The sequence below is a fragment of the Bos grunniens genome, chromosome 11 (genome assembly GCF_055505025.1).
Source record: "Bos grunniens cultivar Pamir isolate PY7600 chromosome 11, Bosgru_T2T1.0, whole genome shotgun sequence".
NCBI lineage: Eukaryota > Metazoa > Chordata > Mammalia > Artiodactyla > Bovidae > Bos > Bos grunniens.
The window spans coordinates 80,118,648-80,138,516 of NC_141175.1; the positions used below are offsets into that span (position 1 = coordinate 80,118,648).

Below are 19,869 nucleotides of genomic sequence, written 5' to 3' on the forward strand. Positions count from 1 at the left end.
TGGCTAGTCCACTGAGCTTCAGCAGGGCACAGCTCCTGTGGGTTTACTAACAAAGACCCCAGGCCAGGGTGACCCAACAAGGCTCAGAGCTGTGCTAGACTGTGCTCTTTACAACTAAAACCTCATGGGCCTCAGTGGAAGGGGCTCCTGCCTGTTGTTCTTGGAGCTCTCTGCAGGCAGGGAGCAGATCTATAATTACTGAGGCAGTTGATACTCTTTCCCAGGGGATCATGTTTCAGCTTATAATGTCGTCATCTGTAATCCTCGTTCATCTCTGTTAATGAAATGAAGCAGGGCCATATTATTGGATTTGAGATAGGATTGTTTTCTTTTGTTTTTCTCTCCACCCAATCCAACCCTCTCACATCTTTTCTCCAAATTTCAGCTAATCTGTCCCCAGCTGATCTCTGGCATTGTCAATGTTGTAACTCCTCACCACAGAGAGAACATTCCAGGAGGAAATTAATAATGGAGTTGTTGCTTAGACTCAACTCTCCTTTAAAAACTAGTACAAATATCTCACTTCCTCCAGGCAGCCTTCCCAGACTGCCTTTTCCAAAGAATTTGATTCTTTTATGAAGCCCTTGCTATTACATAGATAGATCTTCTGTTGTTATTGGTCCTAAAGTTACATTGCTTCTATTTAAGGCCCTGGACTCTTTAAATCATCAGTTATAAAATTAAGCGCATGAAGTCCCTCTCTCAGGCTGAGAACAAGGCAGCAGCGATTCTGATGTCCTCTCTCCACCTCTGTGCAGAGACTGTCTCCTTCTCCATCAGCCTGGGTGCCTCAGTCCTCCTGTCTCTCTCTCCAGGGTGCTTTCCCAGGGCTTGCTGGGAGGAAGGGTGAGCTGAACAGTGGATGTTGGGTGGGCAGTATGCAGCCCATGCCCCTCAGCCCACTTCCCCAGGGGAAACCAAGCATCACTGATTAGGATAGAGAACAGTGGAGGGATTTGTACCCTGAAAGTCCAGGGGATCCTTTATTTATGTGAGTGGGGCCTGTTGCTATCCTCAGCTCAGAGGGCATAATCCCTAAGGTGGCCTGTGGGATGTGCTTCTGCTTGGCTCTTAGAGAGAGGTGGGCGCAGGGCAGCGCTGGAAAGCTGTGATGTGGGCCGTGCAGCCTGAGGCACACACCCCCACTGTGTGCACCTGTCCTGGGCCCTGTGTCCATGCTGTCCTGTCCTAGAGGGAGCGAGTATTCCTGATATGGGAAAAGCTTAAATCAAGGCTGGCAGCTAAATATTTTCATCACAGATTTAAATAGTAAATGCAAAAAGGTGCACTTTCTGGCATATTGAAAATATGAGTTACAAAACTATAACATTACTCTTTAAAAGTATCCAAATAAATATAAATACTATAGCAGTTTGATATTCACCATCATGTGTTTTAAAAGTACATGAACAAGCTTTTTTTTACCATCAGAAATCTTATATTGTTTCTATTTCTTTTTGAATCTGCTTTTTTATTCCATTTCTCCCATAGAATTTTATTCTAATATCTTTTTATGCTTATCAGACTCTCTGCAATAAACATGTATGTATATATTAAAGTTAGCATTAAAAATCTCCTGTGACTGTAACCTTTAAATGTTAAAAAAAACTTTTCTAGATTGTGCATTAAAATAATTTTATTATGCAATTAATCAAAATACCATCAATAGAATATAAATTTTAGTAAATATTTTAGAAAAATACAATGTTATTGTAAATGTATCTCTTCATGATATGGGAAGGCTTTCCTTTTTTTTGCTCCTCTATCCATGGATATGTGTTATTTATTGTTGGAATAAAACAGTGTTTAGCTTCAGTTCAATTCCTAATTTCCTTTCTTGTACATGTTTGCTGAGATGTGTTCACAAAAATATGGTAGGAAGAGAGTTTTGTTATATTAATAACAATTTTTTGAACCCTTTCCCAGTTATATACCAAAATCACATGGTGACCTATGATCAAAAATTATTTTTAATGATCTGTGTGCATGTATGCTCAGTCGTGTCTGACTCCTTGCGACCCCATGGACTGTAGCCCTCCAGATTCCTCTGTCCATGGGATTTTTCCAAGCAAGAATACTGGAGTGGGTTGCCATTTCCTCCTCCAGCAGATCTTCCCAAGCCAGAGACTGAACCCAAGTCTCCCAAGTCTCCTGCATTGCAGGTGGATTCTTTACTGCTGAGCCATCAGGGAAGCCCCTGCTGCTGCTGCTGCTAAGTCGCTTCAGTCGTGTCTGACTCTGTGCGACCCCATAGACCCCACCAGGCTCCCCCGTCCCTGGGATTCTCCAGGCAAGAACACTGGAGTAGGTTGCCATTTCCTTCTCCAATGTGTGAAAGTGAAAAGTGAAAGTGAAGTCGCTCAGTCGTATCTGACTCTTAGCAACCCCATGGACTATAGCCCACCAGGCTCCTCCATCCATGGGATTTTCCAGGCAAGAGTACTGGAGTGGGTTGCCATTGCCTTCTCCAGGGAAGCCCCTATCAGCTGACAATTCAAATGGGCCCTCTGTCAATTTAGCTGAATGTAAAGAATGGAGAATCAACTAATTGGGAAAACTGATTTTGAATAAATGTCATTGCACTTATCCATTTTCTCAGTTTCTAGAAGTATATCAGAAGTCTCTGCTTAGACTTGTGTGTGTGTGCTCAGTCGCTCAGTTGTGTCCAGTTCTTTGTGAACCCATGGACTCCTCTGTCCATGGAATTTTCCAGGCAAGAATACTGGAACAGGTTGCCATTTTTTCTACTGCAGGGGATCTTCTCAACACAGGGATCGAACCTGTGTCTCTTGCATCTCCTGCATTGGCAGGCAGATTACTTACTGCTGAGTTACATGGGAAGCCCTTTACTTAGACTTGTGAAATGACTATTAATTACATCTTGAACTTTAACTTTTTTATTTTATTTAGTTTTGGTCGTGCTAGGTCTTCATTGCTGCGCACAGGCTTTCTCTAGTTGCAGGCTTCTCGTTGTGGCGGCTTCTCTTGTTGCACAGCATGGGCTCAAGGTGCACAGGCTTCAGTAGTGGCAGCATGTGGGCTCAGTAGTTGTGGCACATGGACTTAGTTGCTCAGAGGCATATGGAATCTTCCTGAACCAGGGGTCAAACCCATGTCCCCTGCATTGGCAGGTGGATGCTTAACCACTGGTCCACCAGGGAGGTCCTATCCTGCACTTTAGGTAAGGGTGTGAATACCAGGAGGCCACCATCTAGTCAAAGCTATGGTTTTTCCAGTAGTCATGTATGGATGTGAGAGTTGGACCATAAAGAAGGCTGAGTGCCAAAGAACTGATGCTTTTGAACTGTGGTGTTGATGAAGACTCTTGAGAGTCCCTTGGACCACAAGGAGATCAAACCAGTCGATCCTAAAGGAGATCAACCCTGAATATTCATTGGAGGGACTGATGCTGAAGCTGAAGCTCCAATACTTTGGCCACCCGATACTAAGAGCTGACTCATTAGAAATGACCCTGATGCTGGGAAAGATTTAAGGCAGCAGGAGAAGGGGACAACAGAGGACAATATGATTGCATGGCATCACTGACTCAATGGGCATGAATCTGAGCAAGCTCCCTGAGATGGTGAGGGACAGGGAAGCCTGGTGTGCTGCAGTTCATGGGGTTGCAAAGAGCTGGACACGACTGAGTGACTGAACAACGACAGCAGCCAGGAAGCAAGGACCATGCTGGGAGCCATCTCAAAAGCTGCCTGCCATGGCATGGCACTTCATGGTTGCTCAGTCCTAGTGCTGAGTCCTGGTTGCTTTCTGGGGTAAGAGGGGAAGTGTCACTCCATATCCTTGGACAGAAATAGTGCAAGTCTTGGAACTAAAACATACATGAAGATGTTCAGGACTGTGTTATTGATAGTGACCAAAAATTAGAAACAGCACAGCACAAAGGGCTAGAATGCATCCGTGGAGTATGCACCTTCCCCCACCCTCGACCCTGGCTCAGCTCAGTCAATCCAGGCTGTGAGCTCAGAGAGGTGAAGTGTGCAGAGCAGAGCCTTAGCATCCACTGCTCACTTCTTTCCTCCTACACCTTCCTGATTCTTTGCTTCAAGAATGTACAAAACTGGATATGAAGGCAAGGGAAACCAGAAACAGGAGCCTGCAGGGCTGGGGAACATGGAATGACTGAACTAATAGTGGGGACAAAGGACAGGTTCTTTAGAAGTGACCTCCTGGGGGAAATAAGAGGTTGGTGGTCACATGGCACTCTTTCTGGTATTCGACATAACCTTCTAGGATCTATGCACAGCACTTGAGATGCGCTAAGAGGACAGATACAGATACTAAGTACTCACTACATACACACACACACACACACACACACACAAAGAAAAGAAAAAGAAAAGAAAATGTGAGGTGATGGATATGTTCATTAGCTTTAATGTAGTAGTTATTTCACAACGTATACACATATCAAACCATCAGTTGTACATGTTAAATATATATACTTTTTATTTGTTAGTTATACCTCAGTAAAGCTAAGGGAGAAAATGACCTGCTATCAGATTAAAAGGGAAGGGAACTAGCTACTTTCTCTTGTGTATGCTTCCTCTCTCTCTCTCACTTACACACACACACACACACACACACACACACCCCACAGATTGTTTCATCAGTTTTTAAAACTATCAGTAAACATGCTTGAATCCAGTACTAAGAATTTTAAAATACTGAATAGCCATGTGTAACATGAAGACAGTTTCATTCTTTGACTTCCTTCTACTCTTTCCCATGCACATCTTCTGTGTGTGGGTTGTGTGATTTGAAATATGGGGGACCAGTGTATTACTATTACATTATGAACAATCTACCGTATACTTTCTTTCAAGTATTCTGTCTTTCAAAAATCAACTGAAGTTTACATTACATGCTTTGAAATGATATTAACAGTGATAATTTAAAGTCAATTATATGCCTAAATCTCTTTGTCGTTCATCCCTGCATTCTGAGAGAGATTCTTGAGTGCCAGGAAAAATTGTAAATGACTGAAATGGGCAAAAGGACGAGGGGAGTCCTTTCAGTGGAACATGCTGTGTTATATAGAGGACTCATCATGGTTATTGGATCCTAGAAGGTCCTGAGTTTTCCATTATTTCTTTTTTTCTAGGCTATATTGCAACTCTAATATGAAAAAAACTGGTAGTAATGTAAATGATTCTTACCCATGCAAAATGGGAAAAGGCAAGAAGGAGGTCTGAAGACCTATGGGAGGAAGGGTTCTCAAAAAGTGTCCTCACAGAATCCTACGTTTTCTCAAACAACTACTTTTTTTGAGGACTGGCCCCAGGCCTAGTGGAATTCTTAGTTTCTCTCCAGCATCTTGATTGCCACTCTTCAATGATTCACTGTGTCTCAGTGTAGCTTAAGCATTTGCCAAGGTGTCCAAGAAGAAAAAAAAAAAAAATGGTTTCTGGAATTTTGATCTTTTAATCATTGCTCCAGACTGGTTCTGGGAACTGAGAGGTACCATCTGCAAAATGCTTTTGGAGGAAATGGGGTGGGAAGAGGGGTGGGTGGGGCTGTCAGAGAGGAGAATATATCCCCAGGTCCATTAGAGCAGTCGTCCCTCTAAGTTGAGCAGCCACTTTCAGGAGAAAACCATTTCGTGGTGTCTTCACCGAGCCTAGATATTTTAACTTCATTTCCAGGTCCATCCTTGTCATTCCTTCCTTGATTTATTTTGGTTTTTTGGCTGCTGGGACAGGAAAATCTGTTCCCTTCTCAAACAGCATTGAAAAGGATAGGCTAAGAGAAAGTTGTCACTTAGAGCCTCATCTCTAAGCTTCCGAAAGAGAAGCTTCTTCCTCCACTCCCAGGCTCTGGCTTGGGCCCCTTGTAGCCTGGGGATTTGGGGGAAGGAGGAAGCGGGACCTTACTCTCACAGATATATGTTGGTGTCAGGTTCCACCTTCTCTGTGAAGTCCTCCCTGGCCACCAGCCCACTGTCCTTTCTCTCTTCCCTCTGAATTTACACCTCACTCACTTTTCAAAACATTTTTACATTTAATTTGGGATTTGGGTGAATTATATGAATTCTGAGTGTTTTATAATTAGAATAATTATAATTCTAATTATATGAATTATGAGTCTGATTATATGAATCAGACTCTTCTCCAGTATGGAATTCTTATTTTTCCAGCTATAAACTCCTTAATAGCAAGGGACACTATTCTGACTTCCCTTTCAGTTACCACATCTTTCATGTGGGGCCGAACTCATGGTAAGCGTTTAGCAATGACTTGGGTTGACCTGAACTCAAACCACTGCCTAGTCACAGGCAGTAATACACCATGATTTACATCTCCAAGGGTAGATGAAGAATGCTTGGGAGTGGTCGAACTCAGAGCGCCTCTAACGCTCTGCAATAATAACATAGGGAATTATGCTAGTGCCCAGAGAGTTGCCTTGAAAACCCCCATACCTGGGCCTGGTACTGAGGCATCGTCCCAACCCCTGTTTTCAATGTACTTTATGTCAGTCCACTCACAGAACCGTCATGGGGCTTGGCCATCCTGGGCTAGTATCTTTCTTCCCCGGTTCTTCTATCCTTATCTCTCTTCATGTGAAACCTTCCTCATCACTCTCTGTCATCCCCATCTCCCTCTCCTGTGACTTCCCAGATTTTATAGAAAACGCATCCTAACCAAGCATCTTCTTCCATTTCCTGACTGGGGAGAGAAGAAATTTTTCTTTTCTTCTTGTGCAAATTATTCTTCTCTATTCAAAGTGATAAATACTGAGCTCAGTCCACTATGCACTTGTTTCATGGGTGAAGATACCGATGCATTTAGTTCCATCTGAGCCTGAGTATAGGCCTTGTGCCTTCCTCTTGGTTCTCTGTTTGAATGTCTGTTTCTCTTTATCAGCCCCAATGAGAATGACCCTTTCAGAATGGATTTCTTGGGACAAAGATGTCCAGGGTATATTCTCTTCTTTGCCCTGAGTAGTCCATCCTCCTCCTGTGAAGTCTCTGTGCACCCCATCTTCTTCCTTTAACTTTGCAAATTAACTCCTAAGAAAGGCTCTAATAGGAACTATGTGCCTGCGTGCTAAGTCGCTTCAGTCGTGTCCAACTCTGTGCGACCCCATGGTCTGTGTAGCCCACCAGGCTCTTCTGTCCATGGGATTCTTCAGGTGAGAATGCTGGAGTGGGTTGCCATGCTCTCCTACAGGGTATCTTCCTGACCCAGGGCTCAAACTCATCTCTTACGTTTCCTGCTTTGGCAGGAGGGTTCTTTACCACTAGTACCACCTGGGAAGCCAAGACCCAAATACATTGCTTACATCTTCAGTGACGAGGTAATGGAGGGACAGGCCAGATCCGATCAACTGATTAATCCCAGGAAGCCAAACCAGAGATGGGGTGCAGGCGAAAGTAAGAGTAGGAACACTTTTTAGGCCCCCCTGGTACCCCAGAAGCTCACATACTTAGGCAAATACTCTTTCAGATGCCTTTCAAAGCTGAGCTGTCCTAGACCTGTTTTGAATAGACAGAGCTTCAACCAAGTCTGGGGCATTTGAGTAGTCTTATAACAGAATCAATCAGAACTTCTAGAGCCAGTGTGTTTCACTTTGCTGATGAGGAAACAAGCTCCAACAGAAGTGACAAATAGTTCACCAATTGATGAGGGCAGGGCCAGGCTCTGTAGAGCCCTGATTTCTTGATTCTCCAAAGTTTGCTGATTATTTTCATGTCTCCCATTTTCATGACTATGCTTGACTGCTTACTCTTAGAATCACTTTTCTAGTTCCACAGAAGAGTCCTGTAGTTATACTTATTGGGATAGTGTTAGATTTAGAAAATAACTGTGTGGAGAATTGACATTTTTACAGTGATGAATCTTCCAATCTAAGATTATACTATGCCTTTCCATTTTTCAAGTCCCTTTTGTATGTTAAAGTTTTCTTCATACATTTCTTATGCATTTTGAAGGTTGTTCCCAGCTATTTATATTTTAGCTGCTATTTAAAATACCTGTTTTCTTCCACTGTAACTTCTAACTGGTTGATATTTTTGTGTACAATATAAAAGCTATTGTTTACCATACATTAACTTTGTAACTGGCTTCTCTTTTGGGTTCTTGAAACCAATTCCACTGTGTATGTCTATGTGTATGTGGGGTGCTTCCCCACATACCACCAAGCAATTCTCAGATGCCAGCACAGTGTCAGAGAATTCAACCTAGTGCTGACTACCAGAAAGTGAAAGTCGCTCAGTCATGTCCTACTCTGTGCTACCCCATGGACTATACAGTCCATGGAATTCTCCAGACCAAAATACTGGAATGGGTAGCCGTTCCCTTCTCCAGGGGATCTTCCCAACCCAGGGCTCGAACCCAGGTCCTCCTGCATTGCAGGCAGATTCTTTACCAGCTGAGCACTAGGGAAGCCTGACACTACGTGGAGACAGCATCAAATTCCACAGGTTGAGGGGTCAGTCTTATAAGAATTCCGCCCCCCCCCCCCAATCTCAAATGCCTGTGCAAGCCCAGGTTGTTACCTGTGCTTCTGTCTTAATGGCTACAGATTGGAGGTTTCCATGAACTTTTCTCTGGGCTTCAGACACCAGTTGCAAATTTAGGTTATCCCCTTTGCTTCCAACTGACTGGTTATAGATCGGAGGCTTCCATGACCTCTTCTTCAGGGTTGATTAGTTTGTTAGAGCGGTTCATAGACTCCAAGGAACATTTTACTTATTAGATGACAAGTTTATGATAAAAAAATGTAACTCAGGAACAGCTAGATGGAAAAGCATAGGGCAAGATATAGGGAAAGGGTGCAGTTTTCATGCTCTCTCTGAGCATGCTTGTCTCCCCACATCTCCATGTGTTCACCAACCAGGAAGCTCTGTGCTTTAGGGTTTTTACTGAAGCCTCATTACATAGTTATGATTGATTAGGTTGTTGGCCATTGGCAATGGATTCAGCCTCCAGCCCCTCTCCTCTCCCAGAAGGTCAGATATGAGATGGAAAGTTCCAAAACCTTAATCACAGGGTTGGTTCTCCTGGTAACCAGCCCCCCATCCTTTGGTGAGGCCCATTAGCCACCTCATTAACATAACAAAAGATACTTTTAGGGTTCTAATCACGTAGGAAACTCCAAGGGTTTTAGGAGCTCTATACTAGAAATGGGGGCTTCCCAGGTGGCTCAGTGCTAAAGGATCTGCTGCCAAGCAGGAGATATGGTTGATCCCTGGGTTGGGAAAATCCCTTGGAGAAGGAAATGGCAACCCATTCCAGTATTCTTGACTGGGAAATCCCATGGACAGGAGGAGCCTGGTGGGCTACAGTTCATGGGGTCACAAAGAGTCAGATACTACTTAGTGACTACACAACAACAGTACTAGAAATGAGATGAGAATCAAATATGTATTTCTTATTATAAACACACTATTGCAGCTTCATTATTAAATTCTTTTGTTTGCAACAGTTTCTCAGCTGGTTCTCTTGGGTTTCTAAGATACACAACCATGCTATCTATCAGTTCAGTACAGTCGCTCAGCCATGTCCGACTCTTTGCAACCCCAGGGACTGCAGAGCTCCAGGCTTCTTTGTCCATCACCAACTCCCGCAGCCTACTCAAACTCATGTCCATCATGTCGGTGGTGCCATCCAACTATCTCATCTTCTGTCATCCCCTTCTCCTCCCGCCTTCAATCTTTCCCAGCATCAGGGTCTTTTCCGATGAGTCAGTTCTTCACATCAGGTGGCCAAAGTATTGGAGTTTCAGCTTTAGTATCAGTCCTTCCAATGAATATTCAGGATTGATTTCCTTTAGAATTGACTGGTTGGATCTCCTTGCAGTCCAAAGGACACTCAAGAGTCTTCTCCAACACCGCAGTTCAAAAGCATCAGTTCTTCAGTGTTCAGCTTTCTTTATAGTCCAACTCTCACATCCATACATGACTACTGGAAAAACCATACCTTGGATGAGACGGACCTTGTCGGCAAAGTAATGTCTCTGCTTTTTAATATGCTGTCTAGGTTCATCATAGCTTTTATTCCAAGGAGCAAGCATCTTTTAATTTCATGGCTGCAATCACCATCTATAGTGATTTTGGAGCCCAGAAAAATAAAGTCAGCCACTGTTTCCATTGTTTCCCCATCTATTTGCCATGAAGTGATGGGACCAGATGACATGATGTTGGTTTTCTGAATGTTGAGTTTTAAGCCAACTTTTTCACTCTCCTCTTTCACTTTCATCAAGAGACTCTTTATAAATCATGATAACTTTGTTTCTTATTTTCAAGTCTTATACCTCCAACTTCTTTCTGTTGTCTAATTTTATTGGTTACTATCTCCAGAGCTTATTAAACAGTAATAAGAATGGTCATCCTTGTCTGTTTATTTAACTATCTAGAATGGAACTGCTTTTATTACTTTCCCTTTAGGCTGGTTATAGATTGGAGGTTCCCACCTATTGAGGGAAGATGCCAACTTTTGGGAAAGATATTTCATCACACCAAGGAATCCATCTATTTCTCTGTATGATCAAGCTACCCAAGATGGCTGTTCTCTTGCTCTGTCAGTAAATCCCCTGTCCACATAAAAACTTCTACATAAATGTTGATAGCAGCATTATTCACAGTAAAAAGAGGAAGCAACTCAAATGTGCAATAGTGAATGAATCAATAAAATATACTCTATTCATACAATGGAATATTTTTCAGCAGTAAGAATAATAAAGTATTGATACATGCTACGATGTGGATGGACCTTTTGCTAAGTGAAAGAAGCCAGTCACAAAGGACCACATATTTATATGAAATACCTGCAGTGAGCAGATCTATAAAGACAAAAAGTAATCAGTGGTTGCCTGATTGGGTCTGAGGGGGTGGGGGAAGGGAATTTGGGAAGGTCATGGGTAAGAGATGTAAATGTTTTTTGGAAGGGTAATTAAAACACACTAAACCTGACTGTGGTGGTGATATATACACTGCTCTGTAATCTAAGAGCCATTGAACTGTGGACTTTAAGTGGGTGAGTTATATAGTATGTGAATTGTAGTTCAATAAAGCTGTTTAAAAGTGTGCATGGGGTAAGTTTTGCATCTAAAGTGCACATATGTGTTACGAGGAGGGTGATCCTAGAACTGGTGTAATAGGAGACATGGTGGAGAAGTAGAGGAGTCCCAGCTCACAGAGAGGTGAAGGGTACTACATGCCCAGTTAAGAAAAAAATAGGGCAATGGTTGCAAATAGATGTCTTAGGCACAATGCCCTGTCCAACTGATAGCAGCTACTTGCTTTGCTTGCTCTGAGAAGGAGTCTGAATCTCAGGGGCTTCAGGAGCAAAGATGCTACAACTGACTACTAATATCTATCTGCATAATAGTGTTAGCTCACCTGGTGGCTCAGCAGTAAAGAATCTGCCTGCAATGCAAGAGATGCAGGTTTGATCCCTGGGTTGGAAAGAGCCCCTGGAAAAGGAAATGGAAACCCACTCCAGTATTTTTGCCTGGAAAATCCCATGGGCAGAGGAGCCTGGCAGGTTACAGTACATGGAGTCTCAAAAGAGTCCAATACAACTTAGCAACTAAACAACAGCAACAATAATGTTAGTTATTGAATAGGACTTTTGTGCCAGGCACTGTTCTGACTACCTTATGTGCTTCATCCCATTTGGTTCTCTTCCATATTCAGAGGTAGGCATTATTATTATTTCTGAATGCCAAAAAACTACTGCTTTCAAATTGTTGTGTTGAAGAAGACTCTTTAGAGTCCTTTGGACAGCAAGGAGATCAAATCAGTCAATCCTAAAGGAAATTAACCCTGAATATTCATTGAAAGTACTGGTGCTGAAGCCTAAGCTTCAATACTTTGGGCATCTGATGCAAAGAGCAGACTCATTGGAAAAGACCCTGATGCTGGGAAAGATTGAGGGCAAAAGGAGAAGGGGGCAGCAGAGGATGAGACAGCTCGAAAGCATCACTAACTCAATAAACATGAATTTGAGCAAATTCCAGAAGATAGTGGAGGACAGAGAAGCCTGACATGCTGCAGTCCACAGGATTGCAAAGAGTTAGACACGACTTAGCAACTGAACAATAAAAACAACAGTTTATAAAGAAGGAAAATTTAGCCACAACTGGCTCAAGATCATCCATCTGGTTAGTGGCAGAGTCGGGATTTAGGCTCTGGAAGTTTGACATCAGCATCCACTCTGTTATGCCCTACACTCTCCTGAGAGCATGAGAGCCTATGTTTTCAATCTGCCTGCTGACAGGGGTCACTCTTCCTGGACATGATTAAAAGGGAATTTGGGAAGGCTCATCTGCTTAAAAATCTTTCCCCACACTGTGCCTGAGGTCTGGAATCCCATGGATCTCACTTCCTGGGTCAGGCTTGGCTGTTCAGGATCCCCCGAGAGGAATTCCAGATTCTCAGTGAACATCTTCTGGGGATTTATAGCCACCAACCGGTTGGGCACAGGGCCTGGGGGAGCAGAATGCCAGGAAAATGTCTGAGGGGATGCAGGCTAGAGAAAAGAAGTTGTGTGACACACACAACCACCTTCCCTAACCCCGACAGTCACAACTTTTGGAATCTGGTGCTTTTGCTTGAGCTCCCATATGAGGAGTTTCTAAGGTTGCTTTGTGCCTCCGTGTAAACTTCTTGGTTAGGCTGAGGCCTCTGGAGGCTACAACCAGACAGGAGCATGGTAGCCTGGATCTAGTTGTGCTTGGCTTTCCTGGTGACCTGAATGCAGAATGCCATGTGCCTATTGTTTGTTATTTACAAGGTAAAGGAAACCTGTGGCCCCAACTGGGATAAACTTGTAACCTACCAAGGCCTGGCACCCCATGAAGCTGCCTGCACAAGCCTTTCTGAGGTTCTTCTGCAGATAGTCATCAGCCAGCTGCTCCTGACCCCAGCAGAACTCCCCATGGGGGTATGGGAGCTGCTTGCTCAGGGGTCACCTTTAGCAGAAATCTGGGCCCCTGTCTTGCTCAGCACAGAATAAACCTTGATGAGCTCTGAGCCACCCACCTCCCCTCCCCTAAATCCAACAGGCTGTGCTACTGTGCTCGGAGCAGGGGGGTGTCCTGGGCAGACATAGGCAGAGGTGGTGGCGTCTGTGGAGGGGCAAGGCAGGAGGGCATTTGTTAACTATAAAACGTGGGGAAAAACACAACAAATGCAGAGAGAGATGTGAGAAAAACCAAATGTGAGTTTTCTGGAACCTGGCCAACACAGGAGGGATTGAGTGGCCTCATACCCTGGTTCATCTCAACTTGTTCCTAGCCTGCTCAGGTTTCTCTCTATCTTCTCTGAGCTTACTGTCAGCATTACCTGGGTTTACATATCAGCTCTACCACTTACTACTTGTGAGTCCTTGAGGAATTTATTCTCAGCCTTGGCATCCTAGCCTATGAATTAGGTGAAATGGCACCTTAGCCTAGCTCACAGGGTTGTTGTAAGGCTGAACGAGGCAATGCATAAGGCCCCTACTGCCATACGGGCATAGTAGGTGCTCAACAAGTGATGTCTATTCTGCAACAGACATTTTAAAAATTTATTTGTGACATAGAATATTCACCATCTTAAACATTTTAAGCATAAAATTTGATGGCATTAAGTACATTTATAGTGTTTTGCAACAATCGTAACTATCAGTTTCTAGAACTTTCCATCATCCCAAACAGAAACCCTGTACCAATTAAGCAATAACTCCCCATACTCCCCTTCCCTTAGCCCCTGGTAATCTTTAATCTATTCTCTGTTTCTATGAATTTGTCTAGTCCAGATAATTCAGGTAAATGGGATCACACAATATTTGTCCTTTGGTAACTGGCTTACTTTACTCAGCATGTTTTCAAGGTTCATCCACGTTGTAGCACATATCAGAATTTTATTCCTCTTTAACACAGAATAATATCCCATTGTACTAATACACCACATTTTGTTTATCCATTCATCTGTGGATGGACATGTGTGTTGTTTCCGCCTTTTGGCTATTGTGCCTGTGGTATATATTATAGTCATGCATTATGAAGAAGTCATTTAGGGAATCAGAGCATGGACCCTGGAGCCACACTGCCTGAAGGCCATCCTTTTATTATCACCCACGAGTCTTAGCCTCTTTGTGCACGAATTTTCTCTCTGTGAAATGGGGGAGACTAAGCCTTTCTCAGGGTTCCTGTGAGAAGGAAATGAGTCAGCACATGCAAAGTAGATGCGGTTGTTTCTAGCATCTGGTCATCATTCAGGAAGTTTAGCTGTTGGGAGTGGAAGCCTTTACTGACGCCCCATGTATGAGACCCATCTAGGTGGATTGATGTGTTCTCACCTCTGGAAACTGGTGGTTGGTATTGGAAAACTGCAAAATTCCCAAATGCTTGAAGTGAGTAGGTGACTTTGGAGATCACCTACTCAAACTTCCTCATTCTACCAATGGTGAAACTAAGGCCCAGAAAAGATGGGGACAAGGCCAGAGTGACAAAGACTGTCAGGAACCTTGGCCTTGACTTCACGCCTAGCTTCACCAGCGTCTGTCCCCATGCTAGGTCCCTGTCTATGGATATCTCCCTTCTCCTAGTTCACACCAAGGGACAAAGAACTAAGGGACCACCTCCCCTTCTGTCTTAGCTCAGACACAAAGCCGGGGGTTTGCTGCATTCCGAGTACCACCTGCCCTTTCTTTTATCCATTTCTGCTTGGTCAGGAGGTGGAGACAAGGGGAGGGAGAGAGAGCACCAGAAATGTTTTACTTGAGAGGGTCTTTTTCAGTGGGAGATGGAGTGGGCAGGGAGGAACCCAGGCCTGTCTGGCCCAGGGATGATAATACTTTGGTTGTTTTTGGATTAGGTACCTGCACTCAGTCAGCGCATCTTTTCTTCAGCTGTTTGTGTGTTCTTTGTTCATTTTGTTGATTTTCTTAGGGGCTATTTTCAGAGGATTCCAGCCTGCCTGAATCCTGCAAAGGGGGACAGTGGAGGTAGAGCCCACACCTGGGTAGAACAAGTCAGACCAGGTGACTTGGTGGCAATGAGAACAAAAGAGCATTGCCAGTGAGGACAAAAACCCAGGAGGGAAAGGGGCCAGCTGCTAAACAGTTCCCTCCGCTGGATGGGCTTCTCTTGGAGCAATTTGATGAAAGAATTCTGTTTGTTTATTCTAAGGTAAAATCCCCCTTCTTTGAGGAATTAATCTAACATAAGGAAGCTGTGCCAACCAGAGTATGGTGGGGAGAGCTCATAGCTTCTGCTTGCAGTCTATTTGGGAAGGAATGATCAGGAAGGAAGGACTCTGACAGCTGAAGTCCTAAGGCAGCTTCAGGGGGAGGGGCAAGGGCACAGTAGGAGGGGCCACTTTCCGAGTGAAGATGTAGGAGGGGGTGTGGAGGGGATGGCAGATTTTGTAAACCTGGTGTTCATGATTCCAGGGTAGTTCTTTGCCTCTTCCCTCTCTACAATTTTCTCCTCCTCCCCTCTTAGTTTTTCTAGTGTGCTAATCATCCCTGCAGAAAAGATTTCTTCAAATGCAGGTGGCATGAACTGGACAATTATTACCCTGCCCCCTCCTTATCTCCCATAGCCTACTTAAGATAGATTCACTTGTGTTTGGGTCTTGGAGGCACGAGTGAGTTCTGAGGTGATGTGGTTGAGTCTGAGCATTGGGCTGGAAGAAGCCTTGCAGGACAAGAGATGGCTCAGCTCTGTAACCCAGGCTGCCAGTGAAAACAATACCCAATGATGGGGCAAAAGGAGGAAGGGAAGGATCCTGCCCCTGGTGCAGCAGCTGAAAGTGAGAAGCTGATAATAGTGAGGAGGCCTGAAATGCACCCCATGGTAATAGAGCCATCTGGCACAAACCTGATGGAAAAGGAGGCCACATCCGGACACATTGTGCAGACATGGGGTGCAGCCTTCCAAATCAATAGTACAGTCCTAGTGGCTCCCTCGGAGAAGGCGACGGCACCCCACTCCAGTACTCTTGCCTGGAAAATCCCATGGATGGAGGAGCCTGATGGGCTGCAGTCCATAGGGTCGCGAAGAGTCAGACACGACTGGGTGACTTCACTTTCACTTTTCACTTTCATGCACTGGAGAAGGAAATGGCGACCCACTCCAGTGTTCTTGCCTGGAGAATCCCAGGGACAGGGGAGCCTGGTGGGCTGCCGTCTATGGGGTCGCACAGAGTCGGACATAACTGAAGCGACTTAGCAGCAGCAGCAGCAGCAGCAGTGGCTCCCTGGACTTGGAGGCTGGAAGGGCCTCTGATCTGCAGACCAGAGTGAGGAGGAGAACATCCAAGGCCATCTCTTTTTGGCCCTGGTGTGAGAGATGCTCAGCTTTCCCCCAAAGTCCTGGGGAGCTGCACTCTAGACTTTATTAGCTCAGATGGCAGGTTTGAAAGCTTTGTGGGCTCCTGAATGCATGGTGGTACCAGCCAACCTTATAGTACTTATAGCTGGGCACTGTTCTGAGAGATTTTGTCTAAATCATTTCACTGAGTATTCATAACCCCTACAAAATAGGAGTTAGCTCCATTTTACAGATGGGGAACTGAGGCGTGGAAAGTGGGACAGAGCTGGGATTCAAACCCAGCAGTTCTGCTCCAGAGTACCCTTCACTGCTGGGCAGCACTGCTGTGTCGCTCCACAGCTCAAGCCAGAATAGAGATTTGGCCTTGATTGTCCACTGAGAAATCAAATGTTTTAGAGATGTGGCATATGGGTGTTCAGTTGGTGCAGGTGATGACATGCCATCAGAATTGACTGTCATCTAATATAGAGCAGCGTGATAGTTTTCTGGAGTTATCTGGAGATTTCCTGTGGGGCAGATGACTGTGTTGGCCTGATCACTGGTTCTTGCCATGGTACTGGCATCTAGGGAGCCCCCACCACTTATTAAAGAGGACTGGGGAGAACTGGAGAGCCTTTTCAGTCCCATGCCTCCCCAGACCTCCTCCTCCTTGCCAAGCACTAGTTGGTGTCCCTGGGGGCCCTTTGACTTAGGAATCAGGTTAAGCAATGCTCTCTGTGAGCCTTGCCCAGTGCTCAGCTTGTATTGCATTGGCATCAAGTCCCTGGCCAGGTCCCAGAGAGATATCTTGGGCCTGGGACAAAGTTACCTCTGGATATACAGGAGCTTACACTGTAGGTAATGCCAAAAGCTTTGGATGAAATATCTAAACTAGCTTACCACCCTTTGGGTATTTCTCTTATTTTATGGATTTATTTCCTTCACCTGTTAAGGACATAGTCTGCCTTTATCCCTGGTCCCTGAGGAATGAAAAGCCAGATAAGTTTTTTGTTTTGTTTGTTTAAAGTTTGTACTCCTGTCTCCTGTGCTGGGCTTAACTGCTCTTGTCACTGGGTCTCTAGCCAACAGGCCCAGGCGGGCAGACTGGAGCTTCTAGTGATGCGTAGATCAAGATGCAATCACATTCTGATTTCAAAATATATTACAGAGCTACAGTAATCAAAACAGTATGGTACTTGCCTAAAGGTAGATATATGGACCAATGGAAGAGAACAGAAAGCTCAGAAATAAATCCATGCATGTACAGTCAATTGATCTTCAGCAAAGGTGCCAAGAATATGCACTGGGGAAAGTATTATTATTATTATTATTTTACTTTACAATATTGTATTGGTTTTGCCATACAGCAACATGCATCCACCACGGATGTACGCATGTTCCCCATCCTGAACCCCCTCCCACCTCCCTCCCCATACCATCCCTCTGGGTCATCCCAGTGCACCAGGCCCAAGCTTCCTGTATTCTGCATCAAACCTGGACTGGCAATTTGTTTCACATATGATATTATACATGTTTTAATGCCATTCTCCCAAATCATCCCCTCCTCCCTCTCCCACAGAGTCCAAAAGACTGTTCTATATATCTGTGTCTCTTTTGCTGTCTCACATACAGGGTTGTCATTACCATCTTTCTAAATTCCATATATATGCATTAGTATACTGTATTGGTGTTTTTCCTTCTGGCTTACTTCACTCTGTATAATAGGCTCCAGTTCATCCACCTCATTAGAACTGATTCAAATGTATTCTTTTTAATGGCTGAGTAATACTCCATTGTGTATATGTACCACAGCTTTCTTATCCATTCATCTGCTGATGGACATCTAGGTTGCTTCCATGTCCTGGCTATTATAAACAGTGCTGCGATGAACACTGGGGTACACGTGTCTCTTTCAATTCTGGTTTCCTCGGTGTGTATGCCCAGAAGTGGTATTGCTGGATCATAAGGCAGTTCTATTTCCAGTTTTTTAAGGAATCTCCACACTGTTCTCCATAGTGGCTGTACTAGTTTGCATTCCCACCAACAGTGTAAGAGGGTTCCCTTTTCTCCACACCCTCCCCAGCATTTATTGCTTGTAGACTTTTGGATCGCAGCCATTCTGACTGGCGTGAAATGGTACCTCATTGTGGTTTTGATTTGCATTTCTCTGATAATGAGTGATGTTGAACATCTTTTCATGTGTTTGTTAGCCATCTGTATGTCTTCTTTGGAGAAATGTCTAGTTCTTTGGCCCATTTTTTGATTGGGTTGTTTATTTTTCTGGAATTGAGCTGCAGGAGTTGCTTGTGTATTTTTGAGATTAGTTGTTTGTCCGTTGCTTCATTTGCTTTTATTTTCTCCCATTCTGAAGGCTGTCTTTTCACCTTGCTTGTAGTTTCTTTTGTTGTGCAGAAGCTTTTAATTTTAATTAGTTCCCATTTGTTTGTTTTTGCTTTTATTTCCAATATTCTGGGAGGTGGGTCATAGAGGATCCTGCTGTGATGTATGTCGGAGAGTGTTTTGCCTATGTTCTCCTCTAAGATTTTTATAAAAAATATGGAATGCTTCACGAATTTGCATGTCATCCTTGTGCAGGGGCCATGCTAATCTTCTCTGTATCGTTCCAATTTTAGTATATGTGCTGCCAAAGCGAGCATGAAAGTATTATTATTAATAGCACCTACTAGACATTTGGCCAATGAAAGGTACAAGAGAAGAAATGTCATTCAATTCTTGATCAATCAACATCTATTAAACAATTATATAGAAAGAAGTATTCTTGGAGGCTTCCCTGGTGGCTCAGTGGTAAAGAATCCTCTTGCCAATGCAGGAAATGCAGGTTCTACCACTGGTCCAGGAGGATCCCACACGCTGTGGAGCAATTAAGGTTGTACGCCACAACTACTGAGCCTGTGCTCTAAAGCCTGGAAACCACAGCTACTGTGCCCTTGCGCCACAGCTACTGAAGCCTGCACGCTCTAGAGCCTGTACTGTGCAACAGGAGAAGCCGCCATAATGAGAAGCCTGCACACAGCAGCTGGAGAGCAGCCCCCACTTGCCAGAATGAGAGAAAAGCCTTCACAGCAACAGACACAGCCCAGCCAAAAATAAATAAATAATTTAAAAAAATTTAATAAAGAAAGAAGTATCCTCATTTCCTTCCCTGTGGAAGTTAAGGAGCTCCGAAAGGAAGACATACTTACATGGGAAGTTCAATATCAGTAATAGAAATGTAACAGTGCAATACAGGAAGGCTATATCAAATGAAGGACATGTCAACAGTTTGCACATCAAGCAGTTCGTAGCATAGCTGATATAGCAAAATGTATTCCTAACGAAGGGATCACAGCAAAATACATTGCCAGCATGACTGGCACTATGAAGAATCAGGTCAGGAGTTCCGAGAAGAGAACTAGCTTCAGTTGTTGGGAATGGGTTTTGGAAGAGATGTGTCTGTAGTGGATATTTGCAAGGATTTGACTCCCCTGTGCCCATTCTCCTTTATTTTTGAAACAAATCTGATTTCTTTCTAAGAAGCACTCCTCCCCCTCCATCAGCCCAGGAACTGTAGGTAGGGTTACAGGTGGGAGCATCTAATTTCTTACTCTT

General features: G+C 44.1%; 1 non-coding gene across 1 annotated transcript; it reads right to left on the reverse strand.

Annotated features, from left to right (window-relative positions):
- Positions 1-18,810: 18,810 nt before the first annotated feature.
- On the reverse strand, positions 18,811-18,917 carry LOC147363391 (U6 spliceosomal RNA). The gene has a single exon (XR_015137524.1). It is a non-coding gene; the product is annotated as a U6 spliceosomal RNA (small nuclear RNA).
- Between the last annotated feature and the right edge of the window lie 952 nt (positions 18,918-19,869).